The following is a 16644-nucleotide window of genomic DNA, read 5'->3' on the forward strand; positions in this document are numbered from 1 at the left end:
TCGGTCAGAACAAGGCCAGGGGAACAGATCATCAATTGCTCATATGCAAGTTCAAGTTCAAGCTGAAGAAAATTAAAACAAGTCCACAAGACCCAAAGTACGACCTTGAGTATATCCCACCTGAATTTGGAGACCATCTCAAGAACAGATTTGAAACATTAAACACTAATGACCGAAGACCAGACAAGTTGTGGGAAGACATCAAGAACATCATACATGAAGAAAGCAAGAGGTAATTAAAAAGACATGGACGAAAGAAAAAAACAAAATGGATGTCAAAAGAGACTCTGAAACTTGTTCTTGAATGTAGAGTAGCTAAAGCAAATGGAAGAAATAAAAAAAAAGAGCTGAACAGATTTCAAAGGGCAGCTCGAGAGGACAAAGTGAAATATTATAATGAAATGTGCAAAGACCTGGAGTTAGAAAACAAAAAGGGAGGGAAGGCATTGGCATTTCTCAAGCTGAAAGAATTGAAGAAAAAATTCTAGCCTCAAGTTGCAATTCTAAAGGATTCTATGGGCAAAATATTGAAAGACACAGGAAGCATCAAAAGAAGGTGAAAGGAATACACAGAGTCACTGTACCAAAAAGAATTGTTCAACATTCAACCATTTCAGGAGGCAGCATATGATCAAGAATCAATGGTACTGAAGGAAGAGGTCCAAGCTGCTCTGAAAGCATTGGTGAAAAACAAGACTCCAGGAATTGACAGAATACCAACTGAGATGTTTCAACAAACGGAAGCAGCGAGCACTAGAGGTGCTCACTCGTCTATGCCAAGAAATTTGGAAGACAGCTACCTGGGCAACTGACTGGAAGAGATCCATATTTATGTCCATTCCAAAGAAAGGTGATCCAACACAATGTGGAAATTATTGAAAAATACCAATAATATCACATGCAAGTCAAATTTTGCTGAAGATCATTCAAAAGCAGCTGCAGCAGTACATCGATAGGGAACCGCCAGAAATTCAAGCCAGGTTCAGAAGAGGATGTAGAACAAGGGATATCATCGCTGATGTCAGATGGATCTTGGCTGGAAGCAGAGAATGCCAGAAAGGTGTTTACTTGTGTCTTATTGACTATGCAAAGGCATTCAACTGTATGGATCATAACAAATTACCGATAAAGTTTCAAAGATGGGAATTCCAGAACACTTAATTGTGCTCATGAGGAACCTGTGCATAGACCTAAAGGCCGTTGTTCAAACAGAGCAAGGGGATACTGCGTGGTTTAAAATCAAGAAAGATATGCATCAGGGTTGCGTCCTTTCACCATCCTTATTCAATCTGTGTGCTGAGCAAATAATCCAAGAAGAATGTGGCATCAGGATTGGTGGAAGACTCATTAACTACTTGTGATACACAGATGATACAACCTTTCTTGCTGAAAGTGAAGAAGACTTGAAGCACTTACTGATGAAGATCAAAGACTATATCGCCTTCAGTATGGATTATACCTCAATATAAAGAAAACAAAAATCCTCAAAAAAAGAATCATGATAAATGGAGAAGAGATTGATGTTGTCAACGATATCATTTTACTTGGATCCACAATCAACACCCACGGAAGCAGCAGTCAAGAAATCAAATGACCTACTACATTGGACAAGTCTGCTGCAAAAGATCTCTTTAAAGTATTAAAATGCAAAGGTGTCATTTTGAAGACTAAGGTGTGCCTAACCCAAGCCATGATATTCTCAGTCACCTCATATGCATGTGAAAGCTGAACAATGAATAAGGAAGACTGAAGATGAACTGTTGGCTTTGAATTATGGTATTGGCGAAGAATACTAAATATACCATGGACTGCCAGAAGAAAGAGCAAATCTGTCTTGGAAGACATACAGCCAGAGTGCTCCTTGGAAGTGAGGATGTTGAGGCCTCATCTCAAGTATTACAGACATGTTATCAGGCGGGACCAGTCCCTGGAGAAGGACATCATGCTTGGTAAAGCAGAAGTCATGGAAAAATAGAAAGACCCCCAATAAGATGGATTGACGCAGTGGCTGCAACAATGGGCTCAAACATAACGACCATGAGGATGATGCAGGACTGGGCAGCGTTTCTTTCTATCGTACATAGGGTCTCTATGAGTCGTAGCTGACTCAATGGCACCTAACGACAACAATAACAATCAACTTTAATTGGCAGACACCCATGCTCATTTGTTTATATATTGACTGTGGCTGCTTTCTCTCTACGATGGCAGAGTTTAGCAGTTGTAACAGACTGAATGGCCCACAAAACTTAAAATGTTTATTATTTGACCCTTTATAGAAAAAGCTTAAGGCCAGGAGGGATGGAGAAGTGGGGGGTTAACAGTGATGGAAAATCGCATTGAATGAGGGTAAGGTTGCACAGCTGATTATTGTAATGGCTGTCAATAAGTTGTATACCTGTAAAAAGTTGAACTGGCAAAAGTTGTGTGATAGATGTATTTACCAAAAAAAAAAAAAAAAGGAGTAACTGCTGAGGGTGCTTATGAACAACAAAAACTTCATGGAATTTGGTTTTTTGGTTTGGAGGTTTAGGGTCATGGTTTCATGGCACATCCCAGTTAATTGGCCTAATGACGTGTTTAGTGCCTCTGTTCTACCTCCTAGTTTGTTGCATAGTGCCTGGGGTCTTAAAAGCTTGCAAGCAGCCATCCAAGGCACAAAAATTGCTCTCTATTTACCTGGAGCAAAAGAGGAAGGAGAGTCAGAAACAGGGGGAGGATATGAAATGTGGCTAACTGCTTCCATGAACAACTGCCTCCTTTGCCATGAGACCAGAAGAACTGGATAGTACCTGGCTACCACTACTGAACATTTTGATCATAGATTCTATAAAACAACCTATGATCAAAAGGAGGAAAATACACAACATAATTTCAACTTCTCGTAGACTCCCTCCAGGCTTTCTAGAGCCATGGAGACTGAATGAACCACTGAAACTATTGCCCTGAGATAATTTTTAAACTTTAAACCAAAAATATCCCCTGAAGTCTTCTTAAAACCAAATAACCATCCAGCTTAACTAGTAAAAAATGTCTGCCTTGAGGATTATGCTCTTTTAAGAACTATCTCTGTGGGATCAAAGTGACAACAGCAATTTGAAAGATTAGATAGGAACCTTAGGGGCCAGTTGGTTTATGTTAATGGGGAGGAGCAACTCAAAAAAGGAGGGCCAGACTGGTTGCACAACTCAAAGAATGTAGTCAATGTCATTGAATTGTACATGTAGAAACTGTTGACAATTGGTATATATTTTGGTGTGTATATTCTCAACAACAACAAAATGCATTTAAAAAAAGAAAAAGCATGCCTCTTGTTGAGGTAGTTGGCTGATTGAATGAAGATCTTGGTGATATAGGAGAGTGAGTGAATCCTTCATGGGAATTCTGGGGGATTGCAGTCACTCATTTCCACCCAGTCTGCGGGAGAGGTGAAAACTGAGGCACAGAGACGTTTAGTGTCTTGCCCCAGGCCAGGAGCCGCCCCCGCAGCAGCCCTTCCAGCCCTTCGGCAAATCAGAGGAGAGTGCCTGTAACTGCTGGTTTATGGCTGTGAAACAGATTAAGAAGCTTGCCTTGCACTGAGTCAGTGGGACCTCAAAGCTGGTGGTACCAGTGTCCTTGTTCCCGGCTGAATCCCAGGCTCTCTCCTGTGAGTGGACTCACCCACCCCCATTATAAATCTGTAAAATATGACCCAGCCACAGACAGGCCTGAATGGTGTCCTTACAGCTAGGCTTGGAGCCAAAGCAGCAGGAGGCAGGGCAAGCTGGAGTTTCCCAGTAAAACCAGAGTTCCCAGAATTCTAAATGGAAAGAAGTGGGTCAGCCACTTAACATGTTCCACAAAAGCTAGGGAAGTGCAGTGGCAAAGAGCTTAGGCCCTGGGTTTGAATTCCGGCATCAACCCTTAATAGCTGTGTGACCTTGAATAAGTCACTTCACTTCTCTGAACCTCAGTTTCCAACTCCATAAATGGGAATAGTAGCTCCTGTATTGCTGGGCTGCTGTGAGGATTAAATAATACATCAAAAGTGCTTAGCACACAGTTCCAACTCGCCTAGCTTTTATCATCATCACAGGCATTTCCTCCGACTCACTGAGAATCGTTGGATCCCTCTCTTTCCTCCTCTGGGGCTCAGGTCCTTCCAGGGTAAATGCTCCCTCCTCGTACTTGCCTGCTCAGAGTAGAACAGGGTCATATAGTGGAAACTGGGAGCAAGGGCCAGCTGGGGTCACGAGACTCAGTGCCATTAAGACCAGCATAATCCCAGTTGATGTTTGGGAACACCGCCTTAGGCAGAGCTCCCCCAGAGGCTGGCCCCAAGACAAAGACTTATGTACACAAAAACATAGTTTATTGGGGTGGTGATCCCTAGAAACACCACCAGTTAGGGGAGCAGGGAAGTGAGATGGGAAAGGGAAGCCAGACAATACAGGGGGTGTTATCAAACCAGCTACCACTGTGGGCAACGGGAGCTCAGTCCTGCTGGGCATCTCCAGGAGTCAGTGTAGAACACAACACCTCAGAGTTACCTATTCCTAAGGGTGAGGGAGCTGGGGTCTTTATATACCATCTCCCACCACTCATTTAGTTGAGGGCTACTGTGTGTGTGTCTGCGTGTGTCTCTGTGTGTGTGGAGGGGGGTTGTTAATTCCCCAGTACTCCTGGCCTGCTGTGAAGGCCACAGGAGAAAGTCCTCAGTCAAAGTACTGGGGGTGCTGGCAGCTGGAAGTAGGACAAGTATGCTGTGAAGTGGTAAGGGTGAGGGGCTTTTTTACCTGAAGACATGTTTGGAGGTTGGTTGGGAGTCAAACATTTGGTTCTTTGGAAATGAGGTGGTGGGGGACACCTCACATCTTTCCTTTTAAAGGTCTATGATTCCCAGAGAAAGAAAGGCTTCACAGCGACCTACTCCCCTCACCCTGGTAACGGACCAGGCCACAGCAAAGGACGATCCTGCCAGGCGCTCAGGGTTGAAAATGTGTGTCATGGACCATGTGGCTCTGGCCCCGCTCTGCTCTCTCCTTGCTCCCTCAGTCGCAGCCTCCTGGTCACCCTCCTGAAGATTACGCTCCCTCTCAGCCCTCCATGACCTGCTTTCTCCTGACCCCAGGCCTTGGTTCTGCTTTCTGGCTGCTGTTCTTGTCTCTCCTCCACAGTCCAGTGATTCCACTAATGGTCCTCTGGGTAACACTCCTGCTGGCCTGACCCAGCTCTCATCTGTAAGTCATCAGCCAATCCTCTCCACAGACGTTGTCTTAGCACCTACCTGGTAAGGGGCACTGGGGACACAGAAAGGACAAGACACGGTCCCTGTCCTCAACAAGCTCACAGTCTGGCAAAGGAGGCAGACATAATGGAGGACAATGAAGTTTTGTGGGAGCTATAAAAGAGAAAAAAAATCTGTACTGGGAACTGTGGAGTGAGGGCAGGAGGCAGAAGTCAAGCAAACTACATGGCCAGACTCACAGGGGGAAGAATGTTCCAGGCCGTGGAAACAGCAACAGCCATGACAGAGAGGTATAAAATATGTTTGGGGAACTACAAGTAGCTCTGTGTTGTTGGGGTGTAAAAGGCATAATGGGGATCTAGTGAGAAGCCTGGAGAAATATGTAGGGCTGGGGTCATAGAAAGGTCTCCTTTGGGTGGCACAAACAGTTAAGAAGTTGGCTACTAACCAAAAGGTTGGCAATTCAAACCCACCCAGAGGCTCCTTGGAAGAAAGGCCTGGTGATTCGTTTCCAAAAAGTCACAGCCATGAAGACTGTACGGAAAACAGTTCTATTCTGTAACACATGGGTCTCCATGAATCTGAATTGACTTGATGGCAACTGGTTTTGGGGCCGTGGAGGACCTTATATGTCATACAAAGGAGTTTGGAGAGGGGAAGTCAACGAGGGTTTTAAGCAGATGAGGGAAATGGTCAAATCTTTGCTTTCAGAAAACATAACCGCGTTGCCCAGTCTCATGTTAAATTCAGTCCACACACCAACAGTGGACTTTTTGTGCAGCCAGGCAATCCCACTGCGTTTCCTAGTCCATTCACTTGCCCACTCTCCTAGATGACCATTTAACATCTTCTCTCTTCTTGTAGCTCTGCCACTTTTTCCCCATCCTCCTACCCAGCTAATGACCTTCCTTCCTATTCACGGAGAAAGCAGAAGCCACCAGAAGAGAGGGCCCACACCCATCCATCACTTCATTTCCAATCTAGGTGACTCTGTGCTCTGCTGTTCCTCCCATTGCTATGAGTGAACCCTCCAATTCCCACCAAAGGCCAACTTCTCCCCTTGTGTGTTGGAACCTACAGTGGATTGAATGGTGCCCTCCACCCCCCGCCTCCACAAAAGAATATATGTCCACCCAGAACATGTGAGTGTGACCTTATTTGGAAAAAGCATCTTTGCAGGTGTAATTAAGTTAAGGATATCAAGATGAGATCATTCAGGATTACCTGGGTGGGTCTTAAATCCAATGACAAATGTCCTTATAAGAGACAGGAAAGGACACAGAGAGAAAATAGAGGAAGGCCATGTGAAGATGGAGGCAGAAAGTGTTGTGATGAAGACACTAGTAATGCCAACAGCCATCAGAAGCTGGAAGAGGCAATAAACAGAATGTACTCTAGAGCTGCTGAAGGGAGCATGACTCTACCAACATCTAGATTTCAGACTTCTGGTCTCCAGAACTGTTGTCTGAAGCCACTTGGTTTGTGTAACTTGTTACTGCAGCCTTAGGAAACTCATACAGACCCTCAACCACTCTCCACTACACCAGAATATTGCACCACCAATTGACCCCTCTCCTGGATCATTCTCATCACCATACAAATCTCTACCTTACCTTAAGTTAACCTCTCTACCTTCACTTTTTTGACACCACACCCCGCTCCAGCTACTGCCTCATTTTTCTGGTTGTTTTCACAGTAAAAATCCTCAAGACTTGTGAGTTTTTTCCCAGCCACATTCAAATTAAAGAAATTAAAAAGACAATCAAACATTGAGCAAGGAACAAGAAACTGTAAAAATGACCATGAAGATTTGGAGAAGAGCCAAATAGAATTCCTAGAAATAAAAATATATATATTAACTGAAATTTTAAATTCAGTGGTTGGATTAAACAGAAGATTATATAGGACTGAAAAGATAATTGGAAAATGGACGATAAATCTGATGAAATTATCCATAATGTAGCATAGACAGTTATAAATTACGAAAAAGAGATTAAAGACATGGAGGACAGACTGAGGAGGTCTAACTTGCACCTTTATTGGCATTTCGTAAGGAAATAATAGAGAAAATGGGAGAGAAGCAGTAATCAAAAGAGTTCTGGCTAAGGATTTTTCAGCTGATGAAAGACAGGAATCACCAGATTCAAGAAGCACAGTAAAGCAAAGAAGTTTCCTGAATAAACTGAATGTTTCAAAGGCCAGCATAGCAGGGGCAGGGGTTTGGGGACCATGGTTTCAGGGGACATCTAAGTCAATTGGCATAATAAAATCTATTAAGAAAACATTCCGCATCCCACTTTGAAGAGTGGTGTCTGAGGTGTTAAACATTAGCAAGCGGCCATCTAAGAGGCATCAATGAGTCTCAACCCACCTGGATCAAAGGAGAATGAAGAACACCAAGGACACAAGGTAATTACAAGCCCAAGAGACAGAAAGGGCCACATGAACCAAAGACTACATTATCCTGAGACTAGATGGCGCCCAGCCACAACCGATGGCTGCCCTGACAGGGAGCACAACAGAGAACCCCTGAGGGAGCAGGAGATCAGTGGGATGCAGACCCCAAATTCTCATAAAAAGGCCAGACTTAATGGTCTGACTGAGACTAGAGGAATCCCAGTGGTCATGGTCCCCAAACCTTCTGTTGGCCCAGGGCAGGAACCATTCCCGAAGACAACTCATCAGACATGGAAGGGACTGGACAATGGGTTGGAGAGAGATGCTGATGAAGAGTGAGCTACTTGTATCAGGTGGACACTTGAGACTGTGTTGGCATCTCCTGTCTGGAGGGGAGATACGAGGGTAGAGAGGGTTAGAAACTGGCAAAATTGTCAGGAAAGGAGAGACTGGAAGGGCTGACTCATTAGGGGGAGAGTAAGTGGGAGTATGGAGTAAGGTGGATATAAGGTTACATGTGACAGACTGATTTCATTTGCAAACGTTCACTTAAAGCTCAATAAAAATTATTACAAAAAAAAAAAAAAAAAAGGAACTTCTCTTCATTAAAAAAACAAACCAACCAACCACCATCTAAAAAGTGAAAAGACAGGCCACAGAATGGTTGGATAATGATAATTGGAATGCATGTAATTTACTATGGATTAGGTTCAGAATACATAAAGAATGCCTAAAAAAATCAATAAGACAGGAAAGGGGTTTAAAACATAACCAAACAATGGATAGACGAAGAAACGAGTATTGCCAATAAACTTGAAAAGATGCCCAACCCCATGAGGAATCAAGGAAATGCAAATTAAAAACCTCAATGATATGCCAGTTTACACCTACCAAATTGGCAAAAAGTGTTAAAGTGTGACGACACCAAGTGTTGTCAGGGCTGTGGAACAATGTGCGCTCTTATATACTGCTTGTGGGAGTGTAAATTCATATCATTTGGAAAGCAACTTGGCGTTGTCTAGTCAAGTCGAGACACACATGTCTTACCACCCATTCTACCCCGCGTACATCACCTTGAGAAACTCTTACATATGTACTTTGGGAGATGTAATAAATATTGATGGCAGCCACCCTAGGTCCATCAAGAGGACAACGATCTCATAACCTGTGGTTTATTCATACAACAGAGTACACTATGGCAGTGAAAATGAATTACAGCTACACCCAACAACGTGAGTGGATCTCACAAACATGATGTCGAGCAAAAATACGTGCACTGCTGAAAAATGCCTACGGTATAATTCTCTTTCTCCAAGGTTCAAAAGAATGCCAAACTAGACAATGTATCATTTACAATTGCATCCATCTGTGGGAAAAGGATAAAGAAAAGAGCAATGGAGTGATAAATACAAGATTCAGGGTAATTAATTGCCTCTGGAGAAGAAAGAGACAAAGAGTATGAGAAGGAACAAATGGGAAGCTTCGGGAATTTCTGTCAGCTCTTCTAAGTTGGATGGTAGGTACATGGATATTTTGTTATTATTACTATTATCATTTGTATCTCACATATAAGATGTGTTTTACATGGATTAAATGTTTCTTAAGTTAGAAAAGGAAAAGTACCTTACCACACATACACATACTTAGTCTTGCAAACTTATGGACAATGTGGGCTATGGACTCATAAGGAAGAGACTCAAGAGGGGAGACCTGCTAAGAGAATGTTACTTCACTGGAGTCTTACAAGTATTAAGTGAAATTATAAACGTAAAATGCTTAAATCAATGCTTAGCCCATGATAAGGAGATCCTAGGTGGTGCAAACTGTGAAGCACTTGGGCACTAACCAAAAGGTTAGAAGTTCAAGTTCACCTAGAGGTAACTTGAAAGAAAGGCCTGAAGATTTGCTTCCAAAAAATTAGCCATTGGAAACCCTATGGAGCACAGTTCTACTCTGAAATACATGGGGTGTCTTAGTTATCTAGTGTTGCTGTAACAGAAACAGCACAGTGGATGGCTTTAACAAACAAATTTATTTTCTTATAGTTTAGGAGGCTAGAAGTACAAATTCCAGATGCCAGCTCTAGGGAAAGATGTTCTCTCTGCTGTCTCTGGAGGAAGGTCCTTGTCTTTTCTGAGCTTTGGGTGATCTTCACGTGGCTTGGCATCTCTCTTCCCCCAGTTCCGCTTCTCTCCCTTGCTTGTTTTAATCTCTTTTATATCTTAAAAAAGATTGACTCAAGACACACCCTACACTAATCCTGCCTCAATGACATAGCAAAGACGACCTATTCCTAAATGGGATTTTAACCACAGACAGAGGTTAGGATTTACAATACATATTTTGGGGCAACCCAGTTCAATCCATAATATGGGGTCACCATTAGTTGGAATCAACTCCACAGTGACTGATACTGTTACTAGCAGCCCATGATAAAGGCTATATAATAGGCAATAGTGAGGGCTTGGCAGGGGTAGACATTAGTGGGTATAGAGAAAAGGGGTATATCGGAGAGATCTTTGCAGGGTAGAGTGATTAAATGTGGGGGATGAGGGAGTCAACAGTGACGATAATATTATTTCTTTGCAGTTATTAATCCATCTAGTATTTGCACAAAACCAAGCAGGGACCAGTGGAGGAGAAGCAGTTGGGCGTTGCAGGGGTGATGGCTGTTACTAGAGCATGTTTGGGTCAAGTGGGTGGTTATTTTTATTGCTATGTTGCTTGGACTGGACTGGGGAAGCAAGATGAAGAAAGATGGAGAATTTGCATCTAGGTCACCTTTTCACTCACCACAGAAGGCTGTCTATCATGTGACTTTTTCCTTGCCTCTTAAAAATGTCTGGCATACATGCAGTGGCTAAGCGTTTGGCTGCTAACCAAAAAGTTGGCAGTTTGAATTTACCCGTAGCTCCTTGGAAGCCCTATGGCCAGTTCTGCTCTGTCCTGTAGGGTTGCTATGAGTTGGAATTGACTTGACAGCAATTGGTTTGGGGTTTTTTTTTTTTTGGTACACAATACAGAGGAAGTCAGCACAACTTGACCACAGTCAGCAAGGTCATAGAAGCTTCATAGACACATCAAAACTCCCTGAGGGGTCAGATTACTGGGCTGAGGGCTGGGGACCACGGTCTCTGAGGACATCTAGTTCAATTGGCATAACATAGTTTATAAAGAAAATGTCCTACATCCCACTTGGGGGAGTAGTGTCTGAGGTCTTAAAAGCTTGTGAGCGGCCATCTAAGATACTCCACTGGTCCCACACCCTCTGGAGCAAGGGAGAATGAAAACAAAAGACACAAGGGAAAGATTAGTCCAAAGGACTAAGGGACCACAACTACCGCAGCCCCCCCCAGACTGAGTCTAGTACAACTAGGTGGTTCCCAGGCTACCACCACTGACTGCTCTGACAGGGATCACAATAGAGGTTCCTGGACAAAGCTGGAGAAAACGGTAGGACAAAATTCTAACTCACAAAAAGAAACTCGACTTACTGCTCTGACAAAAACTGGAGAAACCCCGAGAGTATGGCCCTCAGACACTCTTTTAACCCAGTACTGAAGTCACTCTTGAGGTTCACCCTTCAGCCAAAGATTAGACAGGTCCATAAAATAAAATGAGACTTAAATAGGCACACCAGCCCAGGGGCAAGGACAAGAAGGCAGGAGGAGACAGGAAAGCTGATAATGGGGAACCCAAGGTTGAGAAGGGGAAAGCGTTGCCAAGTTGTGGGGTTGACAACCAATGTCACAAAACAATGTCTGTCTTAAATGTTTAACTAGAAACTAAATTGCTCTGTAAACTTTCATCTGAAGTGCAATAAAAAAAAAAAAAAAAAGTCCTGCATCTTGTTTTAGAAAACGTACACAACCTTTTGAGGTGACTAAACTTGGAGGTTGTAGCAAATCCATACTTGGACCCTGTCTTTATGGACATCAGTGGAGCTTCATCTCTTGACCTGGCTCTCTGGAAGGAAGGGCTCTGGAGGTAGACCCATCCTGGGGCTTTGATGTTCACAACCAGATGCTGTTCAGAAGGTTCACAACCTTGATGCTGGTTCCATGGTTTGTCTTTCGTCATTGGATCTTGAAATCCAGTTGCTTGAAGGAATCTCAAAGGGTCACCTGGGCAGACCCTACCTTTGAAGACCAACCAGCAGACTTTTATCTCTTCCCATGCTGAAGGTCCCCTGTAAGACAGACATGAATAATTCTCTCGGGACCTTTTTCTCACTATTGACAAGAAGTTCCTTTTGAAAAACCTTGAGGCCGAGAGGGCCTATCAGGAACTTACTACCCTGGTCAGTCTGCAAAGGGCTGCCCATCTCTGGAAGGCAACTGGGCAATGTGTACCAAAAGCTTTAAAACAGCTTAAACAGAGCATAGTTTCCTAAGAAAACTATCCTAAGTAAACATTCGGAAGCCCTGGTTAGGTGCTACGGCTGCTAACCAAAGGGCCGGCAGTTCAAATCTGCCAGGCGCTCCTTGGAAACTCTAACGGGCAGTTCTACTCTGTCCTACAGCGTCGCTATGAGTCTGAATTGACTTGACAGTACTGGCTTTGGTTCTTGTTTTTTTTTTTTTTGGCTTTTAAGTAAACATTCAGACAAATGTGCAAAGATCTGCAAGGTTCTCGTGTTGTATGTAAACCAAAACCAAACCCAAATCCATTGCCATCAAGCTGATTCTGACTCATAAATAACCCTACGTGTTACAGAGTAGAACTGCTCTGTAGAGTTTTCTTGGCTGTAAACTTTATGGAGGCAGATGGCCAGGTCATTCTTTCACGGTGCCACTGGAAGGGTTCGAACCATCAAGCTTTAGATTAGTATTCAAGCACAAACTGTTTTGCCACCCAGGGATCTCTTGTGTTGTATATAATAAGGAAAACTAGAAATGAGTCACATGTCAACCACAAGGAATTTAAATACATAACGTAAGTCCAAACAACATAATACAATGTATCCATTATTAAAATTCTGCTTGGGAGAATATTTAATGATATGGAAAGATATTCACAAAGATCTTTATGAAGTGTAAAAAAAGTAGGTTACAAAATAGTGTGCTTAATATAGTCATATTTTTATTTTTAAAACAGAGAAAAATACAGAAAAGATTTAGAAAGATATGTGCGAAGATTTTTTAAAAATAATGCTTCATTGTGTTTTCTGTGAAAGTTTACACAGCAAATTAGGTTCCCATTTAACAATTACTACACAAATTGTTCAGTGACATTGATTATATTTGTCACCATGTGTCAACATTCTCATTAATTCTACTCTGGGTGTTTCCTTTCCAGTAATCTGGTTTCCCTGTTCCCTTGTACTAAAATCTTAATAAATTCTAAGATGATAATGATTATCTTCAAGATGTAGTAGTATGGGAACTTTTTTCCCCTTCATTTTGCATAGCTGCGTTTTCAAAAGGTTTGCAATGAATATATGTAACTTTTAGTTAGTTAAGTAATCCATTCCTGGTTTAATGTTATGCTTCCAAGTTGTTTTTTGACACATTTTGCATGGATATATGTGTACATTTAGGGAGCCCTAGTGGCACAACGGAAACCCTGGTGGCGTAGTGGTTAAGTGCTACGGCTGCTAACTGAGGGGTCAGCAGTTCGAATCCTCCCTGGAAACTCTATGGGGCAGTTCTACTCTGTCCTATAGGGTTGCTATGAGCGACTCGACGGCACTGGGTTTGGTTTTGGTTTTTGGTTTAGTGGCACGGCAGTGAAGTCCTCTGCAATTCTACTCTGTCACGTGGGGTTACCGTGAGTTGAAATTGACTTGTTGGCACCTGTGATGGTTAAGATTGTGTGTCAACTTGGCTGGGCCATGATTCTCAGTGTTTTGGCAGTCGTATAATGCTGTGATCACTTCTCTGTTGAGATTTGAAATGTAATCATCCCCATGATGGGATCTGCTGTGAGTAGCCAATCAGTTGAAAAGGGGTTTCCTTGGGCATGTGGCCTGCATTGGGTATGAACAGAGAATCCAACAAGGCTTGGGGGCTTATTGCTCATGCTGGATCCTGCAGCTGGCTCCTGTTCATCTGACCTCCAGCTCTTGGGACTTGAGCTAACAGCTTACCTGCGGTCCCTGCCAATTTGGGGATCCATCAACCTTTGCAGCCTGTGAGCAACAGCCCTGCCAGTCTTGGGTTCGCCAGCCCTTGTGTCTACATAATCAGGAGAAGTCTCTGTTCTGATCCACAGACTTGGGACCTTCCAGCCTCTATAACCATGTAAGCCATTTCCTTGCTATAAATCTCTCTTTATATACATGTATACATACTTACATGCTTTACCGGTTTTGCTTCTCCAGAGAACCCAGCCTAAGACAACACCTAACAACAATAACAATGTGTACATCTAGAAATAGGCAGTGTTGTTTAGAGTTGATTTTTCTACATACTTGGCATCTTAATGTATGTACTGTGCTGATATGTAACTTGCTTTTTCATTTACCTATAGGACTCGAAGATCTGTTCTTGTTGGTATAAAGAGATCTACCTCAATCATTTACACTATAGTACCAATGGACCTATGGGATCTATAGTACTGATGGACCATGGTTTGTTTAACCACCCCCCCACCCCAATTAATGGATCTTCCAGTTGTTTGTTTACAGTTTCTGGCTAATACAAACATAGATGCAGTGAAGGTCTTCGTAACATACCATACTGATTTCACCTGGGTAGATTCTAAAAGGAAGGAGCCCTCGTGGCACAGTGGTTAAGTGCTCAGCTGCTAAGCAAAAGGTCAGTTGTTTGAATCCAACAGCTGTTCTGAAGGAGAAAGATGTGGCAGTCTGTTTCCATAAAGATTTATAGCCTTGGAGACCCTATGGGGCAGTTCTACTCTGTCCTATAGGGTTGCTAGGAGTCTGTGAGTCAGAACAGACTCAACAGCAATGGGTGAAGTTTTTCAGATTCTAAAAAGTAGAGTTGGTAGTCATGCGCATTTTAAATTTTAAATAGATAACCCCAAAGTGCCCTCCAAAAATAAGATTTGCCAACTGATTTCTCCACTAACAATATATATATATTTTTTTACTTCAGGTGAAAGTTTACATTTTAAGTTAATTTCTCATTCAAAAATTTGCCATTCACATATTGCTTTGTGATATTAGTTGCAATCCCCACAATGTGACAGCACACTCTCCCTTTCCACCCTGTGTTCCCTGTGTCCATTTGACCAGTTCCTGTCCCTTCCTGCTTTCTCATCTTGCTTTTGGACGGGAGCTGCCCATTTTGCCTGGTATCTCTGATTGAACTAAGAAGCACATTCGTCACGTGTATTATATTTTGTTTTATAGTCCTGTCTAATCCTGGTCGTGTGGGCTTTGGGAATTGTTTCAGTTCTGGGTTAACAGTGCATCCAAGGCCCACAGTTTTGGAGGTTCTTCCAGTCTCTGTCAGACCATTAAGTCTGGTCTTTTTATGGGAATTTGAGCTCTGTTTTATATTTATCTCCGGCTCTGTCAAGGATTCACTGTTTTGTCCCCTGTCAGGGTGGTCATTGGTAGTAGCCATGTCCACCAACAATATTTAAGAAAATTTCTTTTTCCAAGTTTTTACCAACGAGTGACATCATCAATATCCTTAACTTTTGAGTATAATAAGAAAGAAAACCATGTTATCAAAGTTCATTCCTTTCAAACCCCATCCCCCAGGTTGACTGAATCTTTCAGATCCCTGCAAGTGGTCCACCAGCCTCTCTTGCCCACCTCGAGTAACCAGTAACAGTGTTGTACACAGGGCCCTTGGTGGCTGGTGTCATGAGTTACTGACACATCCACATGCCAATGGGGCTGTAGATAGGAGAGGAGGTGTCAGAAACGCAGGAGTCATCTACCATCACCAAACACTATTGATTCTACCTCCAAAATAAATGTCAAATTCATCCATGCCCTCCACCTCCATCACCACTGTTCCAGCTATCCTCATCCATCACATGAACCGCTACTGTTGTCTCCACCCAACAGCCAGAGAAATCTCTTCTAAAATGTAAATCAGATCACCACCTTGGTGCTTTTTCTATTCCACAGAGACACCAGCCCCTCCCTGCCTCTGGGCCTTTGCCCAAGCTGTCCCTTCTGCTTGGCACCTCCTGCTCCCCAGGCTTCTCCTGGCTGGCCCCTACTCATCTTTCAGGTCTTGGCTTAAACATCACACAATCTAAAATCAGTCTCCCCCTTCTGGTGCTAATTTTCCATCCTTTGCCTTCATAGCACCTGTCATTGCTGTTAGTTGCTGACACTGACACATAGCAATCATCGCCACTTAAATTCATTAACTAGTCTGTATGGTTATTTGTTTCAAGTCCAACATCCCACTGGACTGTGAGCCTATGAGGGCAGGGACATGTCTATTTTGTTCTTCCCTGTGTCTCCAGCACCAAACACAGAGCCTGGTGTATTCAAGATGCTCAATGAATACTGAATGAATGAATGAATGGGACATTGCAGGAAAGAAGGTGGAGAGGTAGACTGGTAATTAGCAGGAGAAGTAACAAGCACAGAGAAGAGGCAGGAAGTCCTTCAACATGGAACGAGGGTTCTGGAGAAACCTTGCTCAGGAAGGAGTCCTGGGAGGCAGTAGCGGCTGAGAGGTTGCTAAGAAGACAAGCAACTAATGGTCACCTTTAAGTTGTTCTTTGACACAATGCTCTTCATGACCCCAAAGTTTAGCAAAAATCTGTTCAGCTCACCACTGCCAGTGAGTGATACCTTGAGAAGGAGTGGAAGGAAAATTGGGGTGCTCTTCACACTTGAGTTCACATGGTGGTGGAGAGAAGAAAACAACAGCAAGAGACATTTAAACCGAGGTGACTCAGCAGAACATGCCCAAGAGTCTTTACTGATATGGGCCAGGTGTCCATGGTGGGGACTCACTGAGGAAGGGTGACCCCACAAGGCTAGGCAAATTTTGTGATTCTATTTTACTACCAGATTCATCATCCAAAATCTTCAGAGGGAAAGAATAGAATGCAAGGCAGAATTCGGAAAGGACGTGAAG

This window comes from Elephas maximus, chromosome 3 (genome assembly GCF_024166365.1).
Source record: "Elephas maximus indicus isolate mEleMax1 chromosome 3, mEleMax1 primary haplotype, whole genome shotgun sequence".
In the NCBI taxonomy this organism is placed as follows: Eukaryota; Metazoa; Chordata; class Mammalia; order Proboscidea; family Elephantidae; genus Elephas; species Elephas maximus.